Genomic DNA, 13,916 nt, shown 5'->3' with positions numbered 1-13,916 from the left:
ACAACTCGGTCCCTTCATTTAAACCAATGACAGCTTCTTTAAGGAAGTTCTTCATCCCGATTTCTCGAGTAATTTAGTGGAACATACGAACAAAGAGCAGGGATTGGCCAAGAGGTTTTCCCAAGTTGCAGTGATGAGGTCAGACTGAGAAACAATGCTTGACGATCGAGAATACAGGACGACGAGGCCGCGACAGATTGAGACAGATTAGACAGTGAGAAGCAGCTTCTATTGGTCCAAGTCACCGGTTTTAAACGAACCAGTGGGGACATGAGGATTCATCTTACCTGGTGAGTTGTAAGGATCTGGAATGCACTGTCTTGGGTAGGTGGTAGAGGCAAAATAAAATCGGGCTTTCATAGTGGAACTGGACAACCACCTGAAGATAATAGTTTACATGGCTGTGGAGACAGGGCTGGGGACTGGGATAGCTGAGTTTCTGCTGAAGCATCTCAGGAGAGACAGAGGGCCGAATAGTCCCCTTCTCTGTTGTAGCTACTCTATGTGTATGTGTGTGAGGTTCATTCAGTACCACTTTGTCTCTGGAACAGGGTTTGAGTGTGGAATTCATTGTTCATCTGTCGGTATCTGTGGATTAATTCTTTATTGCTTTGTCCCTGGGACAGGATTTGTTTTCGGGATTAATCGTGGATCTGTCAGTTTCTGATGATGTGCCTGTGTGTATGATTCATTCTGTATCATTCTGTCCATTGAATACTGTGAGAGTGTGCGATTCAATGTGTATCAGTCAGTCACTGATGCCAGGCCTGAGTTAATGATTCATTCTGGATCTCTCTGTCTTTTACTCACAGTTTGGATGTGGGATTCATTACGTGTCTGACAGTCCCTGAGACACTTTGCAAATCTGGATTCATTCAACCCAGAATATACCTCACTGACACTGGGCCATTTGTTCTAACAGGTAAACTGCCCGACAAGATCCTGCACCTAGAATACTTCATGTAACATTCGCTGTTTCTCCCTGAAATTCATTCTCCCTACTAGACTTATCTAGACTTCCCTTAAATGCAGTTTATCTAATCGTCTCAGTAGCTCCAGGCAATAGTTGGCCTGTAACTGCTGCCGATTCAATGGGAATAAATTAATTCATCTTGTTTCCTAAATTGTATTTCATATTTGCATCCCTATGTCTGCCCCATCACATCACATCACAAATTCCTCACATTGACCTGTTTCCGCGACACCGACGATGTGAATTTCTACCGCTCTGTTGCGGCCAGTAGATGGCAGCACATTCTGATATAGTGAAGTTGACAGATCAGAGACGACAGAGGAGACTTGTTCATGTTATTCGGGAAGGGACAGTTGTAGAAATACTACGGATGGAGATGAGCTCTTCTTATATGTATTATGTAGCTAGCAGTGGTTATCGTCTGTCCATCGATAGGAGGATGACATCCACTCAGGGCCGTGAGTTTCTGCCATGGGTCTTCATGAGAGTGAACAGGCCGATTGTCGGCCCAGGCCTTTGGACACATGGGGACAGGATGTCCCACGAGGTAGTGAGATCCAGAGTGCAGGATTTGCTTCCTGTTCCTTCTTCTTAGCCGCCGTTCTGCCTCATCATTAAGACCTGGGGACTCACAGCGCGCTGCAGCTTGGGGGACAGGTTTTGGTCATTTTGAATGGTGAGAAGCAAGTTCCTCGCAGTCATTAATATGAATGCTGCAGCGTTTGAATTAACGTTTCAGAGTGTCTTTGGAACATTTTCTTTGTCCTCCCCTGGAATGTTGTCCATTTGAGAGTTGAGGAAACAGGACTTGGCGGATGCGACGCTTTTCGATTATCCGGACACAGTGTGCAGTCCATCCAAGTTAATTTTTCAGGAACAAAAACAAAAATACCTGGAAAAGCTCAGCAGGTCTGATAGCATCTGCGGAGGGGAATACAGTTAACGTTTCGAGTCCGAATGACTCTTCATCAGTTGAACAGTCATACGGACACGAAACGTTAACTGTATTCCTCTCCGCAGATGCTGTCAGACCTGCTGAGTTATTCCAGGTATTTTTGTTTTTGTTCTAGATTTCCAGCATCCGCAGTATTTTGCTTTTATCTTAATTTTTCAGGAGTTTGGCCTGAATGCTGGTGGAGCTGCCTTCAAGAACGACACTACAGTTTTTTCGGCAGTGCTCCCACGGAATCTGGAGGGTGCCGCGGAGACATTGCGGATGGAATTTATTTACCGCTCGTATGAGTCGCCGATGCGCAGTTAAGTAGTTATAACGTTACATTCGACCCGGCAGTCGCTGTCTTGTTTGTGAGAGCGAGACACATACTTATCTACCCTTCTCTGCTCCATTTTCCCTGAATTCAGCCTCCCAAAATCTTTCATAATTTTAAAGACCTGTATGAGACCACCCCCCAGCCTTCATTCTTCAAGGGAAAAGGTAGACATCCTGAAAACCATGTCGTGTCTGTTTACCACTTGTTTATTTTTTCATAGTGTATGGGCGTCTTTTGCAAGCCCAGCATTTGTTGATCATCTCACATTATCCTTGAAGTTACGAGTGAAGCAAATTACTGTGGGTCTGGAGTCACATGTAGGACAAGCAAGGGAAGGGCGGATGATTTCTTTCCGTAAAGGGCATTCGTGAACCGGGTGGGTTTTTACTACAATCGATGATAGTTTCATAGCCGCCATTACTGAGCCGAGATTTTAATTCCAAATGTAGGAAATATTTTAATTTAAATCTGCTCTGTTGGGATTTAAACCCGTGCCCGCAGAGATTAGCCTGGCACCTCTGTATTGTTAGTCCAGTGACAGCAGATTCAGCTAATGATCGAGCCGCTTCATGAGAAGATTGGAATTCTCCCAAAGCATTTTATTAAACCGATTGATGCACAGCTGTTGTTCCAGTTGGACACATCAATCATTTAACGATAAAAACAAAAAGCTAAAAGCTACTGCGGACGAGCCTGATCAGAGAAACAAAATGAGTTAGAAATTAATGCACAAATTAACAAGAGCAGACATTTTGAGAAAGAGCCCTGCCATGTTAGGAAGGAAACGCAAAACCTTCAGCTGACGAGTGAGACCGCGGTTTTCAGGAAGTTAAACAGATTTCTATATAAAACGACCGCGGCAGGACTCGAACCTGCAATCTTCTGATAACCTCTTCAAATACCACCGACGTCAGACGCCTTATCCATTAGGCCACGCGGTCAGGTCATAAGGTCCTGGAACTGATGCTAGTAAATAAATATCGTGGTTGTATATTTTTCAATTCGATTGATGGATGATCCGCTGAATCCCAGATCCATGGCCTCAGGGTCTGAGTTTGACTCTGTGTCTTTCGTTGGAAAATAAGGATTGGGAGATCGGGAACTCAGTTCCTATTGTCCACACCCTCTCCTCATCATTCTCCTGTAGTGTTTTGAATCTCTCTCATTCTCTGTCTCGTGGCCTCCCCTCAACCGCTGCTAAATTCCAGAAAATAAACCACAGAACAGCCCCTTCATATGAACCACGAAGGAAGTTTTTCCCCGAATTAATGAGCAATTTGATCGAGGTTTGCGACATGTTAAGGCGACAGTGTCAGAGAGAGAAACTTCTGCGATGGTGGGAATTTTGGAATTGGGGGAGGGGGAGGGGCGTGGGGGCTTTGGGGCTCAGTCAAAAAACAAGACGTTTCCGGAGTGAAATTAGGAAACATCTCTCTCAACAAAGGGTCCTGGAATTTCAGAGATCCCATCGGGAAAGAGCACTTTAATTTTAAATCTCAGTTTTATAGACTTGTGTTCATCAAATATATGATGGATCAGCGAGAAAATGGGTATTTTTCTGTCCCGGAAATTTGATCCTTGAAACATTACTGAAGACATTGAGTTATGCATTCACTGTAATCGAACCCAGGTTTCTTTGATGAAAAATAAGAATTCTACCCCTGAATCACCAATCCGCCCATCATGCTGAAATCAATTTATTTCCCTAACTACAAGATCACTGCACTAAAACAGAAAGCAAACTGAAAGTAACCTGAAGAAAATAAAATAATTTAGGGACTGTGACGCTGTTACAGAATCGGCAACTTCGGGAATCTAATCCGAGTTTCCCTCGCCCTAGTGACGCATTGTGCTCCTGAACCAGCAATGCACAGGTTTGGACGGATTTCATAACTTTCAAACTATTTCCTAATCTGATTATCAAAGTATCACTTCCCTTATCATTGATCTAAAGTCTCTCATTGTTCAAATCCCACGTCTGGCTTTCGGTATTTTTAATCACTCCACAGACAGAACTGTAAAGAGGGTTTAGTGAAAGTAAATAAAGATGAACTGTTCCCATTGGCTCATGGGTCAGCGACCAACCAGGGCAGATTTTAATTCATTCGAAAAGGAACCAAAGATAACGTGTGGAAAAGATTTTTTCGTAATAAATTGTGAGCATTTGGATGGACTGCATAACCGGCAGGCAAACCCATGACTGCTATCATCTGGAAGTGCAAAGGCAGCAGACACATGGGAACACCAACACGTGGATGTTCCCCTCCAAGCGGCACATTATCCTGACTTGGAAATAGATCGCCTTCCTTCACTGTCACTGGTTCGAAGTCCTGGAACGCCCTCTCCAACAGCACAGTGGGTGGATTTACACCACAGGGGCTGCAGCGGTTCAAGATGGCAGCTAACCTCCAGTTTCTGAAGGGCAATTATGGATGGGCAATAAACTCTGGCCTAGCCAGCGACGCCCACATCCCATAAATAAATAAATCAGCCCCTACATTATTTTTGGTGTTGTTGTTATTTCTGTGTCGGTGTTTACCTGGATAAGGAAACAAGTTCTGATCAGCCCTTTGACAGACAGCCGAGATTGCGTCTATTAAGCCTGCGAGATCAGACTCCAATGTGTGCAGGGAATGTGGAAGAGCGAGAAGGAGGGAACATCCTGCGTTGGATAGGTTTTCTCTAAAAGAAAACAAAGATTTGCTTTTCTTCAGCTGTTTTGACAACCACAAAATTTCACAACGACGCGTCACAACCACTGGAGAATTTCTCAAGTGTATTCGGCATTTTAATGTAGGAAATTGCTGAAATTTCCAACCGTTTGTTGCACATTGTCAGGCTGCATGTTCCTTCAGACAGGTTTCCATCTGGACAAATGGAGCGAGCGGATTTGTGAACGTCAGTGGTTCAGGGGTAGATTCCTCACTGGCCGGACTGGACTTCTGGGTCAGTGGCTTAACATCATTTTTTCGTTTTCTGAATCCAGTTCTGGCCGCTGACTCATTCATATTTTTGATCATAAAATTGGATTCATCTTGGCGTTACAGATCTAAGGTAATTGTTAAAAGAATAGCAAATACTGTCTTTCCGTCTCCCCTTACACAAGTTTACAATTCAAAGTACTAAAGCCCAATAAGTAGGCAAGCAAAATATGAGCAGAATGTAAAGTGTTTGTAAAGGAATAAAGATAGGTTGAGTGAGTAGACAGAAGTTTGGTAGATACAATAATGTGGAAATATGTGAGGATCACCACTTTGGTGGGATAGATAAAAAAAAAACTAATATTCTTTAAATGAAGAGAGATGGCAGAATGCTGTGCTGCAGTGAGACTTGGGTGTCCTTGTACAGGTATCACAAAACAAAGCTACGTTGTAGGTACAGCAGCCTGTTAGGAAGGCTAATGAGGTGTTGGCCTTTATTGAAAGGGGAATGGAGTATAAACTCGGACATTCTTGTGATAACTGAAGAGGGCGTTGATGCGACATAACTTAGAGTATTGAGTCCTGTTTAGGTCTCCTTCTTTAAGGGGGAATATGCTTACATTTGAAAGAGTTCAGATTTGCCCTCAGAAGGCGGTGGTGAGCAGCCTTCTTGAGCCACCGCTGGGAGTGTTGACATTGACTTTGGTCCTCAAGCCCTGGATTTAAATTTGGCTCTATAAACTTGGTGTGAATGCCACCAACCGAGACATCCTGTGCAGAAGTAATTTATCACGGTGAATAGCTGTTGTTGATTTGTTAGGAACTAAAAATAGAAAGATGACAGAGAACAAAGGTTCAAAACAGCAAGATGAAGCATTTCAATAAATAACTCTGCAATGTTTGCAAAGAAAACAGCACTTTCACCGAATGAGTGGGAACGTGGTTTGATTTCATTGAGTTGAAACTGATTTCTATGTGAAATTAACATGAATCAATCCCAACATCAGCAACTTGCATAGATCAACCAACAAATCCATGTCTCCCAAGTTCTCTGTCAAGTGATTCTAGTGCCTGTCTTATACTATTGAAAGAAGATTGAAGGTTTTTGAGTGCACTTGTCTGTTGAACTAAGTAACTACATCGGTTAGGTTCAGATGGATGTTGCATTTTGTGCTGTTAAATAATTCCATTAATTGATGGCGAATTGCCATAGGAAGGTGGGATTAGAAAGGGCACCTGAGTGTCCTCGGGCTGGCATGGACAAGATGGGCCTAATGGCCCCCTTGTGTGCTGTAACTTTTCTGTGGTTCTATTTCGATTAATGTTTTGTTCCAGGAAACTGCTACTTAGTCACATCCTGTCCCAGGAAATTCCAACACTTACTGCCCTGAAAACCTCACTTAGACACTTGCTGCTCACCAATTGATCATAGTCGTGACTAACTTCCCTGATTCTTTATGGGGTCATTGAATCACAGAACATAATGAGAACATTCGGCCCTTCTGGACTCGGCTGGCCCTCTGAACGAGAAGCTCACCTGCTGCCACTCCACACCCTTTTCCCTGTAACACTGCTAATTTTTCATTTCAGATCAAGATCAAATTCCCTTTTGAAAACCTCAATTGTCCCTGTCTCCAGCACACTCTCAGACACTGCATTCAACATCCTAAACACATGCTACAAGGGGAAAAAAATTGTTATGTGGTAATTGCTTTTTTTGTAACTTAATTTAAATCTGTGTTCTCTTGTTCTGGATCATTCCATCAATGGAACGCTTAAACCATATTTACCCTGTCCACACATCTCGTGATTTTGAATACCTCTATCAAATCTCCTCTCAAACTCCATCTCTTCAAGAAACACATTCCCAACTCCAATCATTCAATGTGAATTAAGTTCCTCATGCCTGGAATCTGTCTTGTGAATTTTTTCTGCAATCTCACTAATGCTTTCACGTCCTTGCTAAATTGTGGTGCACAGGATTAGATACGATACTCCAGTTGAGGCTGAAGCATTGTTTTCTACAGGCTTCACATAACTTTATTGTTTTTGTACTACATGCTATATTGATGAAGCCCATGACATTGCCTGTTTTACTGATCATTCTTTCAACCTGTCCTGTGACGATAAATGATTTATGCACATATACACCCACATCCCTCTGTTCCCGCAATCCTTTTAGAATTGTAACCTTCATTTCGTGTTGCCTCTCCCTGTTCTTCCTACAAAAACGAATGACAACAGGTTACTCTGCAATAAATTTCACCAGGTAATTATCCGCCCATTCCATCAACATTTCTAGATCCCTTTGGAATTCTACACTATCCTCCTCACAGTTCACAGTGCTTCTAACTTTTGTATCATCGGCAAATGTTGGAATTGTGAGCTTGCAACAAGATATGGCTGATGAATTACAGGAAGGGCAGGGGCCCTGACACTGGGCACAAGAAATAGGAACAGCAGTAGACCACACGGCCCATTGCGCCTACCCTGCAATTCGATGATATCATGGTTGACCTTGGGCCTCAAACCTATTTTTTCGCCAGTTCCGGATATACCGCAAGTCCCCGAGAGACCTGGGGAGCTCCACAAGATAACTTTCTCCAGTCCCAAAATGCAACAGTTCACCACAAATCTTTGGTTCCCGTCACTCAGCTCATTTCGTATCTGTGCTGCTATTGTCCCTTCTATTCAATGAGCTCTAACTTTCCTCAGAAGTCTTTTGTCCAGCACTTTATCAAATGCCTTTTTCAAGTCCATGTAAATCACATCAAGGGCTTCACCCTCATCAAAATTCTTTGCTGTCGCATCAAAAAAAAACTAACTGAAGTTAAATAACACAAGTTGTTCCTACCAAATTGTTAGGAAGTAGAGAGGTTTAAGGAAGTTATATTGGCATTTGCAATTGTTAGGAATGAGCTTTAGCTTTAAAGTTTAAGTTTGATTTGTATTTCTGTTTGTGTGTTAAGAAAGGTCAAATGGAGTTTTAGTTTCGTTTTAAAAAGGTGCTTGCATCTCTAATCAGGTTTACGACTTAAGAAGTTAAGCAAACACATCAGTAGAAGAAATGGGCTGTTGCCTAGCAACAGGGAGGCAGAGAGGCAGGTCCCCCCCGCCCCCCACAGATACACACACAGAAGGAGAGAAACTGCAGTTTTGATTTGGAAGCTGCGGACCTCGGTTGGTTTTTGAAAGTTGCTGCCAAGAGAGACTGGAAAAGGCGGCAGATAGTTAGTCCCAAGCGAAAGAAAAATCCCAAAATCCAGAGAAGTGGAAGAGGGGAAAGTCCAAAACAGACCTTCTGGTCAAAGGAAGGATGGGAACCTGGAACAGGTCCTGTTAATGAATTTAAGAGGAGGGGCAGAGGGAATGGCTTCAATCCTCGTGTGAAAGGCGGAGTGCAGTGAAACTGGTTGACTCACGGCTTGACAAACTTCTGTGGGGAGTTCAGGAGAGATCCATAACATCTGATTATGGTGGTATCTGTCACTTGGTTTCAGGGTCTGGTGTGCCTTACCACAGGGTGCCTATTGATACATGGATTGTGCAATTACTGTGGAAATTAAAGAATAAAATAGATTTTGCAACTTGCGTTATCCTTACAAATTTGTCTCTACCTATAAAGTTTAAGTTGTGGATGAAAGAGTATTGTAACATGGTTCATCTTTTCTCGTTAAATAAATGTTTTATTTATTTTTTGCTAAAAGTTGATCAGTTGACTCCTGTGACTCTGTTCAGTAGCTACTTTCCACGTATTTAAACGAACAAATAAAAGTAAGAATCTATCAAGCTGGGCTCCACTCTGGGTTTAGGATTATCCAAGGGTAATCACAGCTGGGACCATAACATAATCCATGCTGGTTTTACTTATTAAGGTGCATTTTCCCGAGGTAATTTTCATGTTGTTGGGAATTTTCCTTTCTGAAAGGTAGCTCACCACCCAGGTTAAACTGACTGCCCTGTAGTTTCTGGGCTTATCCTTACACATTTGTTTGAACAAGGATGTTACAATAGCAATTCTCCACTCCGCTGTCACCACCGCGAGTCTAAGGAATATTGGAAAATTCTGGCCAGCGTTCCGGCAATTCCTGCTCTCCTCCCTCAGTATTCTGGATGCATCTCGTCTGCGCCTGGTCCTAAACAACTTTAAGCACACACAGCCTATCAAATACCTTCTCCTGAAATTGTTTATTACCTTTACACTAAAATATCGATCGAGGTGAAACAGCTCACTTTCTGTTCAGTACAATTCCTAGAATACAAACAAAATATGATCAAATCAAATTCACACTATGGGGCTACCAGACCTGGCCGTCTCAGAGAAGTTTACAATTCTCTCAGAGAATACAACAGCCGAATGCATTCATCCAGAAAATGGGGTTGTCTAATTAGTCTGTTCGGGAAACATTACAGTGCGATTAAGTGGGCAATTGTTTTTTTTTCAAATCCTTCATTACCTTCACGTGTGTTTCATTGATGAATTCTCTGCAATGGTGGGTCCAGTTCCCAAACTTACCCCTGATATAAGTAAACCGCTTCACCTAGACTGCAATGAGTTTTAGACAATGCACTGGGCGGTTTACACGACAAATAACAACACGTGAGATCTCGCCTGAGATTTGAAACAGAGACCGCTCACATTCTCACTTATGAAAAGTCCCATAGCGAGAATCACACGGCGAGACCAATAATATAACTGTATGTATATAACTCAGCCAATATAGACATTCATTGGCACCCAGAAGATATCAGCCATTCTTTCAGAGCGCTCTAGGTAAAAGAGAACATTGAAGAAATACACCAGGTAGTGTCTAGGCCGGGCAGTATCCATGGAGACGGCAAGAAAACTCAAGTTTCAGTTACACTCATTCTCTTATTAGGATAAATTAACCGTCCGATTACATGAGCAACAGTTTCTTCATTTACTCCACCTGTTTTGCAGTGATAATTTCCTTATAATGACTTCTCAGGTTCTAAAATCTCACCCGGGTTTAAGTAAAACCCGCCTTTTCGCTCGTAAAGAAATGTGTATAACAAGTGGTAACACAGGAGGGCTCGTCCGGGATTTGAACCCGGGACCTCTCGCATAATCATTTAACGAAAATCCCGAAGCGAGAATCATACCTCTAGACCAACGAGCCTTCCTCAGGTAAGCGAGATAACCGCTATGTGTATTCATTGTCCTCCAGAGTGAGTCAACCCTATTTTGACTTTCTGTCGTAACACCAGAAAACAATTAATAATTACACCTCATGGCAGGCAGCAGCGTGGACAGTGAAAGGGTGTTCACGTTTCAGGTCGATGACATTTCATCAGAACTCAGCAATGCTAGAATTGTGATCAGTTTTACACTGTAACTCCTGACACCGAGCTGGAACAGGAACTCGGCACCCACTCAGTCTGCCGGTGCGTACGCCGTTCCTCCCACCGCTGATGTCCTCATTGTTCAGCCGTTGACCGTCGCCACTTGCTGCCTCACATTCACTCCCCTGCTCCCGAATGCCAGGTGCACAGACCCCAGACCCTCCCCGCCTCGCTCGCTGCGCTACACGCCAACCCTTATGCCGCACCGCTCGCTAACCGACTACCAAGCCGCTCACCTCCCACTCGGCACCTCCCTCCTGGCCCCTGTCGCCGCCCATCTCACCACAAGAACTGAGGAGATGGTGACAAGCAGAACAGCAAGTGAGGCGGTGAGGGGTATGGAGCAGGCCGGAGAGCGGGAGGTTACCGAGGCGCCGAGCAGTCCGGCAAGCGAGACGGTGAGCAGGACAGGGACAGCCGTGCCGAGAGAGACACACAAGAACAAGAACACGAAAATCAGGAGCAGCTCCAGCATGGCTAATCTGAATGCGGCCTCAAATCCACTTTCCTGTCTGCCCCCCATAATTCTTGACTCATTCCTTTGTCAAAAATATCTCCAACACAGCCTTCAACATTTTCAATGACCCAGCCTCCACTGCTCTCTGGGGAAGAGAAATGCACAGATTAATGTCCCATTGAGAGAGAGAGAGAAAGAAACAAATTACCTTCTGTCAGTCTGAAATGGGAGAGCACGATATTTTTAAACTGAGTCACCTGATTGTCGAGTCCTCCACAAAAGGAAACATAGTCTCAGCAGCCACCCTGTCAAGTCCCCTCAGGATTTTATATCCTTCAATAAGATCACCTCCCATTCTTCAAAACGCCAATGGGTTTAGGCCCAACCTCCTCAACCTTTCCTCAAGAGGAAACCCTTCCATTCCAGGAATCAGTCGACTGAATCTTCTCTGACCTGCTGTAATGCAATTATATCCTTTTTAAGTAAGGAGACTAAGACTGTCCACAGACCACCAGATGCTGCCTCACCAACGCCCTGTATGACTGTGGGGAAACTTCCATAATTTTATATTCGATTCCTTCTGTAATAAAAGCCAACGTTCCATTCGCCTTCTTAATCACTTGCTGCATCTCTATACCAACTTTTTGAGGCTCATGAACCAGGACCCCCAGAACCCTCTGCACTGTAGAGTTCTGCAGCATTTCTCCATTCACATGATGCACTGCTTTTAAATTCTTCCTGCCAAAGTAGACAAGTTCACATTTTCCCAAGTTATCCTGCATCTGCCAATTATTATCTACTCACCCAACCAATCTATATCGCTCTGTACACTCTATATGTCCTTCTTCTACAGTGAAGGCAGAAACAAAATACCCGTTCAACAGTTCTGCCAGTTCCTTGTTTTCCATTATTAATTCTCCAGTCTCACCATCTGCGGGACCAACATGCACTTAAAGAAATACTTATAAACATTTATAGACTGAATTCCGTCTCGGGAGTGGGCCAGCGAGCGGAACACAGCAAAAACAGTGCTCATTTCGGGCTGAGTTTGATCTGCACCATCTCCGCTGCTGAAAGTGACCTGGAGCGTCACTGGCTTTGACGTCACAGACACTGAAACTCCACGTGTGGAGCGCGTGCTCTCTGCTGTTCCGGTGTCAACAAACTCAGCCAAAAGGTCTTTCCCATGTGGACCAACGTGAGAACTTCCCGGGAAGTTTACATTTACCTCTCCTGCCGTGGACTCTCCTCGAATGCCTCCGACTCTGAGCTCGAATCAGAAACTTGGGACAAATCCCAAACAATTAGCTTGCTAGATGCCCAGGAAAGGTTAAACAGTTTAACTTCTTGTCTATCACCTGGGTTACTGCGCAACCGAATACTCAGTCGCCCCGATCCGACCACCTGACCTCTCCGCGGATCTCCTGACTGGCTCCCAACCTGTGTGTTGACCCGGTCACGCACTTCAACCATCAGACCCACCTACGCACTCATCCACCAAACTCATTCACTCAGCCAGCTATCTAACTACACACGTCACTCACCTAACCATTCATTCAGTCACTAGCTCACCCAGTCAGTCATCTATTCGCTCCCGCACAGTCAATGACTCGATATTTAAACTACCAGAATATGGCAGTTAATGTTGTAAAGAGGGGCCATGTACTTTCTTTCCATGAACTGCCGCTGGGTTTAGATGTCCTACCACCTTCAATAATTTACGTACATAAACACCGAAGCCCCACTGCTTTTCCACCTCCCTGAGAGTTGTACCCTTCATTTTATATTGACTTTCCAAGTTCTTCCTACCAAACCTCTCTCCATTGAACTTCATCTGCCACCTGTCTCCCCATTTCCACTAACAGGTCCAAGTCCATTTGAAGTTCTACACTATCCTCCACACTCTCCACAATGCTTCCAAGCTTTGTGTCCTCTGCAAACGTTGAAATGTTGTCCTGGGCACAAAGGTCTTTGATAATTATCAGGAACAGCAAAGGTCCCAACCCTTTCGCCAGGCCGAAAAAAATCCATTTACCACCAACCTCTGTTTCCTGCCACTCAGCCAGTTCTGTATCCTTGTAGCGGCGAAGCGGCTCTACTCCTGTTGCGAACTGTTTCACTATTCGGCAGCGAGTTTTCTTCTGTTAAGTGGTTCAGATTGGAAAGTGGGGTGTGACTGGATTCACCTGGACAGAGAGGGGTTGGTGACGGCAGTTTCCCTTCTCCGATGAACCAGTTGCTGATCTGCTTTTATCTAAAAATCGACTCTGGTGGGACTCGAACCTACAACCTTTGAATCTCTTATAGAGCAGCAGCTAGAAGTCCAACACGCTATCCGTTGCGCCACAGAGCCCAGCAGATGAAATGTTCATTTCCTATTCCACATAAGGGAATTTCTGACATTGAAGAACAAAACGTTCAAACGGACAGCAATTTCCTCCATTTGAACAATGACGACATTTCAAGAGCACTCATTGCCTGTGAAGTGTTTTGAACGTCCTGTGGTTGTGAAAAGAGCGATAGAAATTCGAGTGAAAGAGCAATTTCCTTCAAAAGGACATATTCAGGTTGGAAAATAAGGCGGCTGAATTTTTTTGCAGAGAAGGGTGAAGTGATTCACTTTGGTCGGAAGAACACGGGGAGAAAAGACAAAATAAAGTTTACAATTTCAAAGACGGTGCCGGAACAGCAGGAAATGATGTACATCTGCATAAATCATTGAAGGAGGCTGTGCAGGTTGAAAGAATCGTTCATGAAGCATTCAATATCCTCAGCTTTATGAATGGGAGCATAGATTACAAGAGCAAAGCGGTTGTTATGAACTTGGGAAAGACAGTATTTCGGCCACAGCTGGAGTATTGCGCCCAGTTCCGGGCATCACACTTTAGGAAAGATGTGAATGCATTGGAGAGGAAGCAGTAAAGTTTCAC

The 13,916-nt window shown here is 44.0% G+C and overlaps 3 non-coding genes across 3 annotated transcripts; all 3 read right to left on the bottom strand.

Annotated features, from left to right (window-relative positions):
• Positions 1 to 3,095: 3,095 nt before the first annotated feature.
• On the bottom strand, positions 3,096 to 3,185 carry trnar-ucg (transfer RNA arginine (anticodon UCG)). Its single transcript is given in 2 exon segments — positions 3,096 to 3,131; positions 3,149 to 3,185. It is a non-coding gene; the product is annotated as a tRNA-Arg (tRNA).
• Positions 3,186 to 10,216: 7,031 nt separating this feature from the next.
• Positions 10,217 to 10,306, bottom strand: trnap-cgg (transfer RNA proline (anticodon CGG)). The gene is given in 2 exon segments: positions 10,217 to 10,252; positions 10,271 to 10,306. It is a non-coding gene; the product is annotated as a tRNA-Pro (tRNA).
• Positions 10,307 to 13,248: 2,942 nt separating this feature from the next.
• trnar-ucu (transfer RNA arginine (anticodon UCU)) lies at positions 13,249 to 13,339 on the bottom strand. Its single transcript is given in 2 exon segments — positions 13,249 to 13,284; positions 13,303 to 13,339. It is a non-coding gene; the product is annotated as a tRNA-Arg (tRNA).
• Between the last annotated feature and the right edge of the window lie 577 nt (positions 13,340 to 13,916).

Source organism: Cetorhinus maximus, chromosome 31 (assembly GCF_964194155.1).
Source record: "Cetorhinus maximus chromosome 31, sCetMax3.hap1.1, whole genome shotgun sequence".
NCBI classification, from domain to species: Eukaryota; Metazoa; Chordata; class Chondrichthyes; order Lamniformes; family Cetorhinidae; genus Cetorhinus; species Cetorhinus maximus.
The sequence above is the reverse complement of the archived record's forward strand: the minus strand, read 5'-3'. Positions and strand labels throughout refer to the sequence as shown.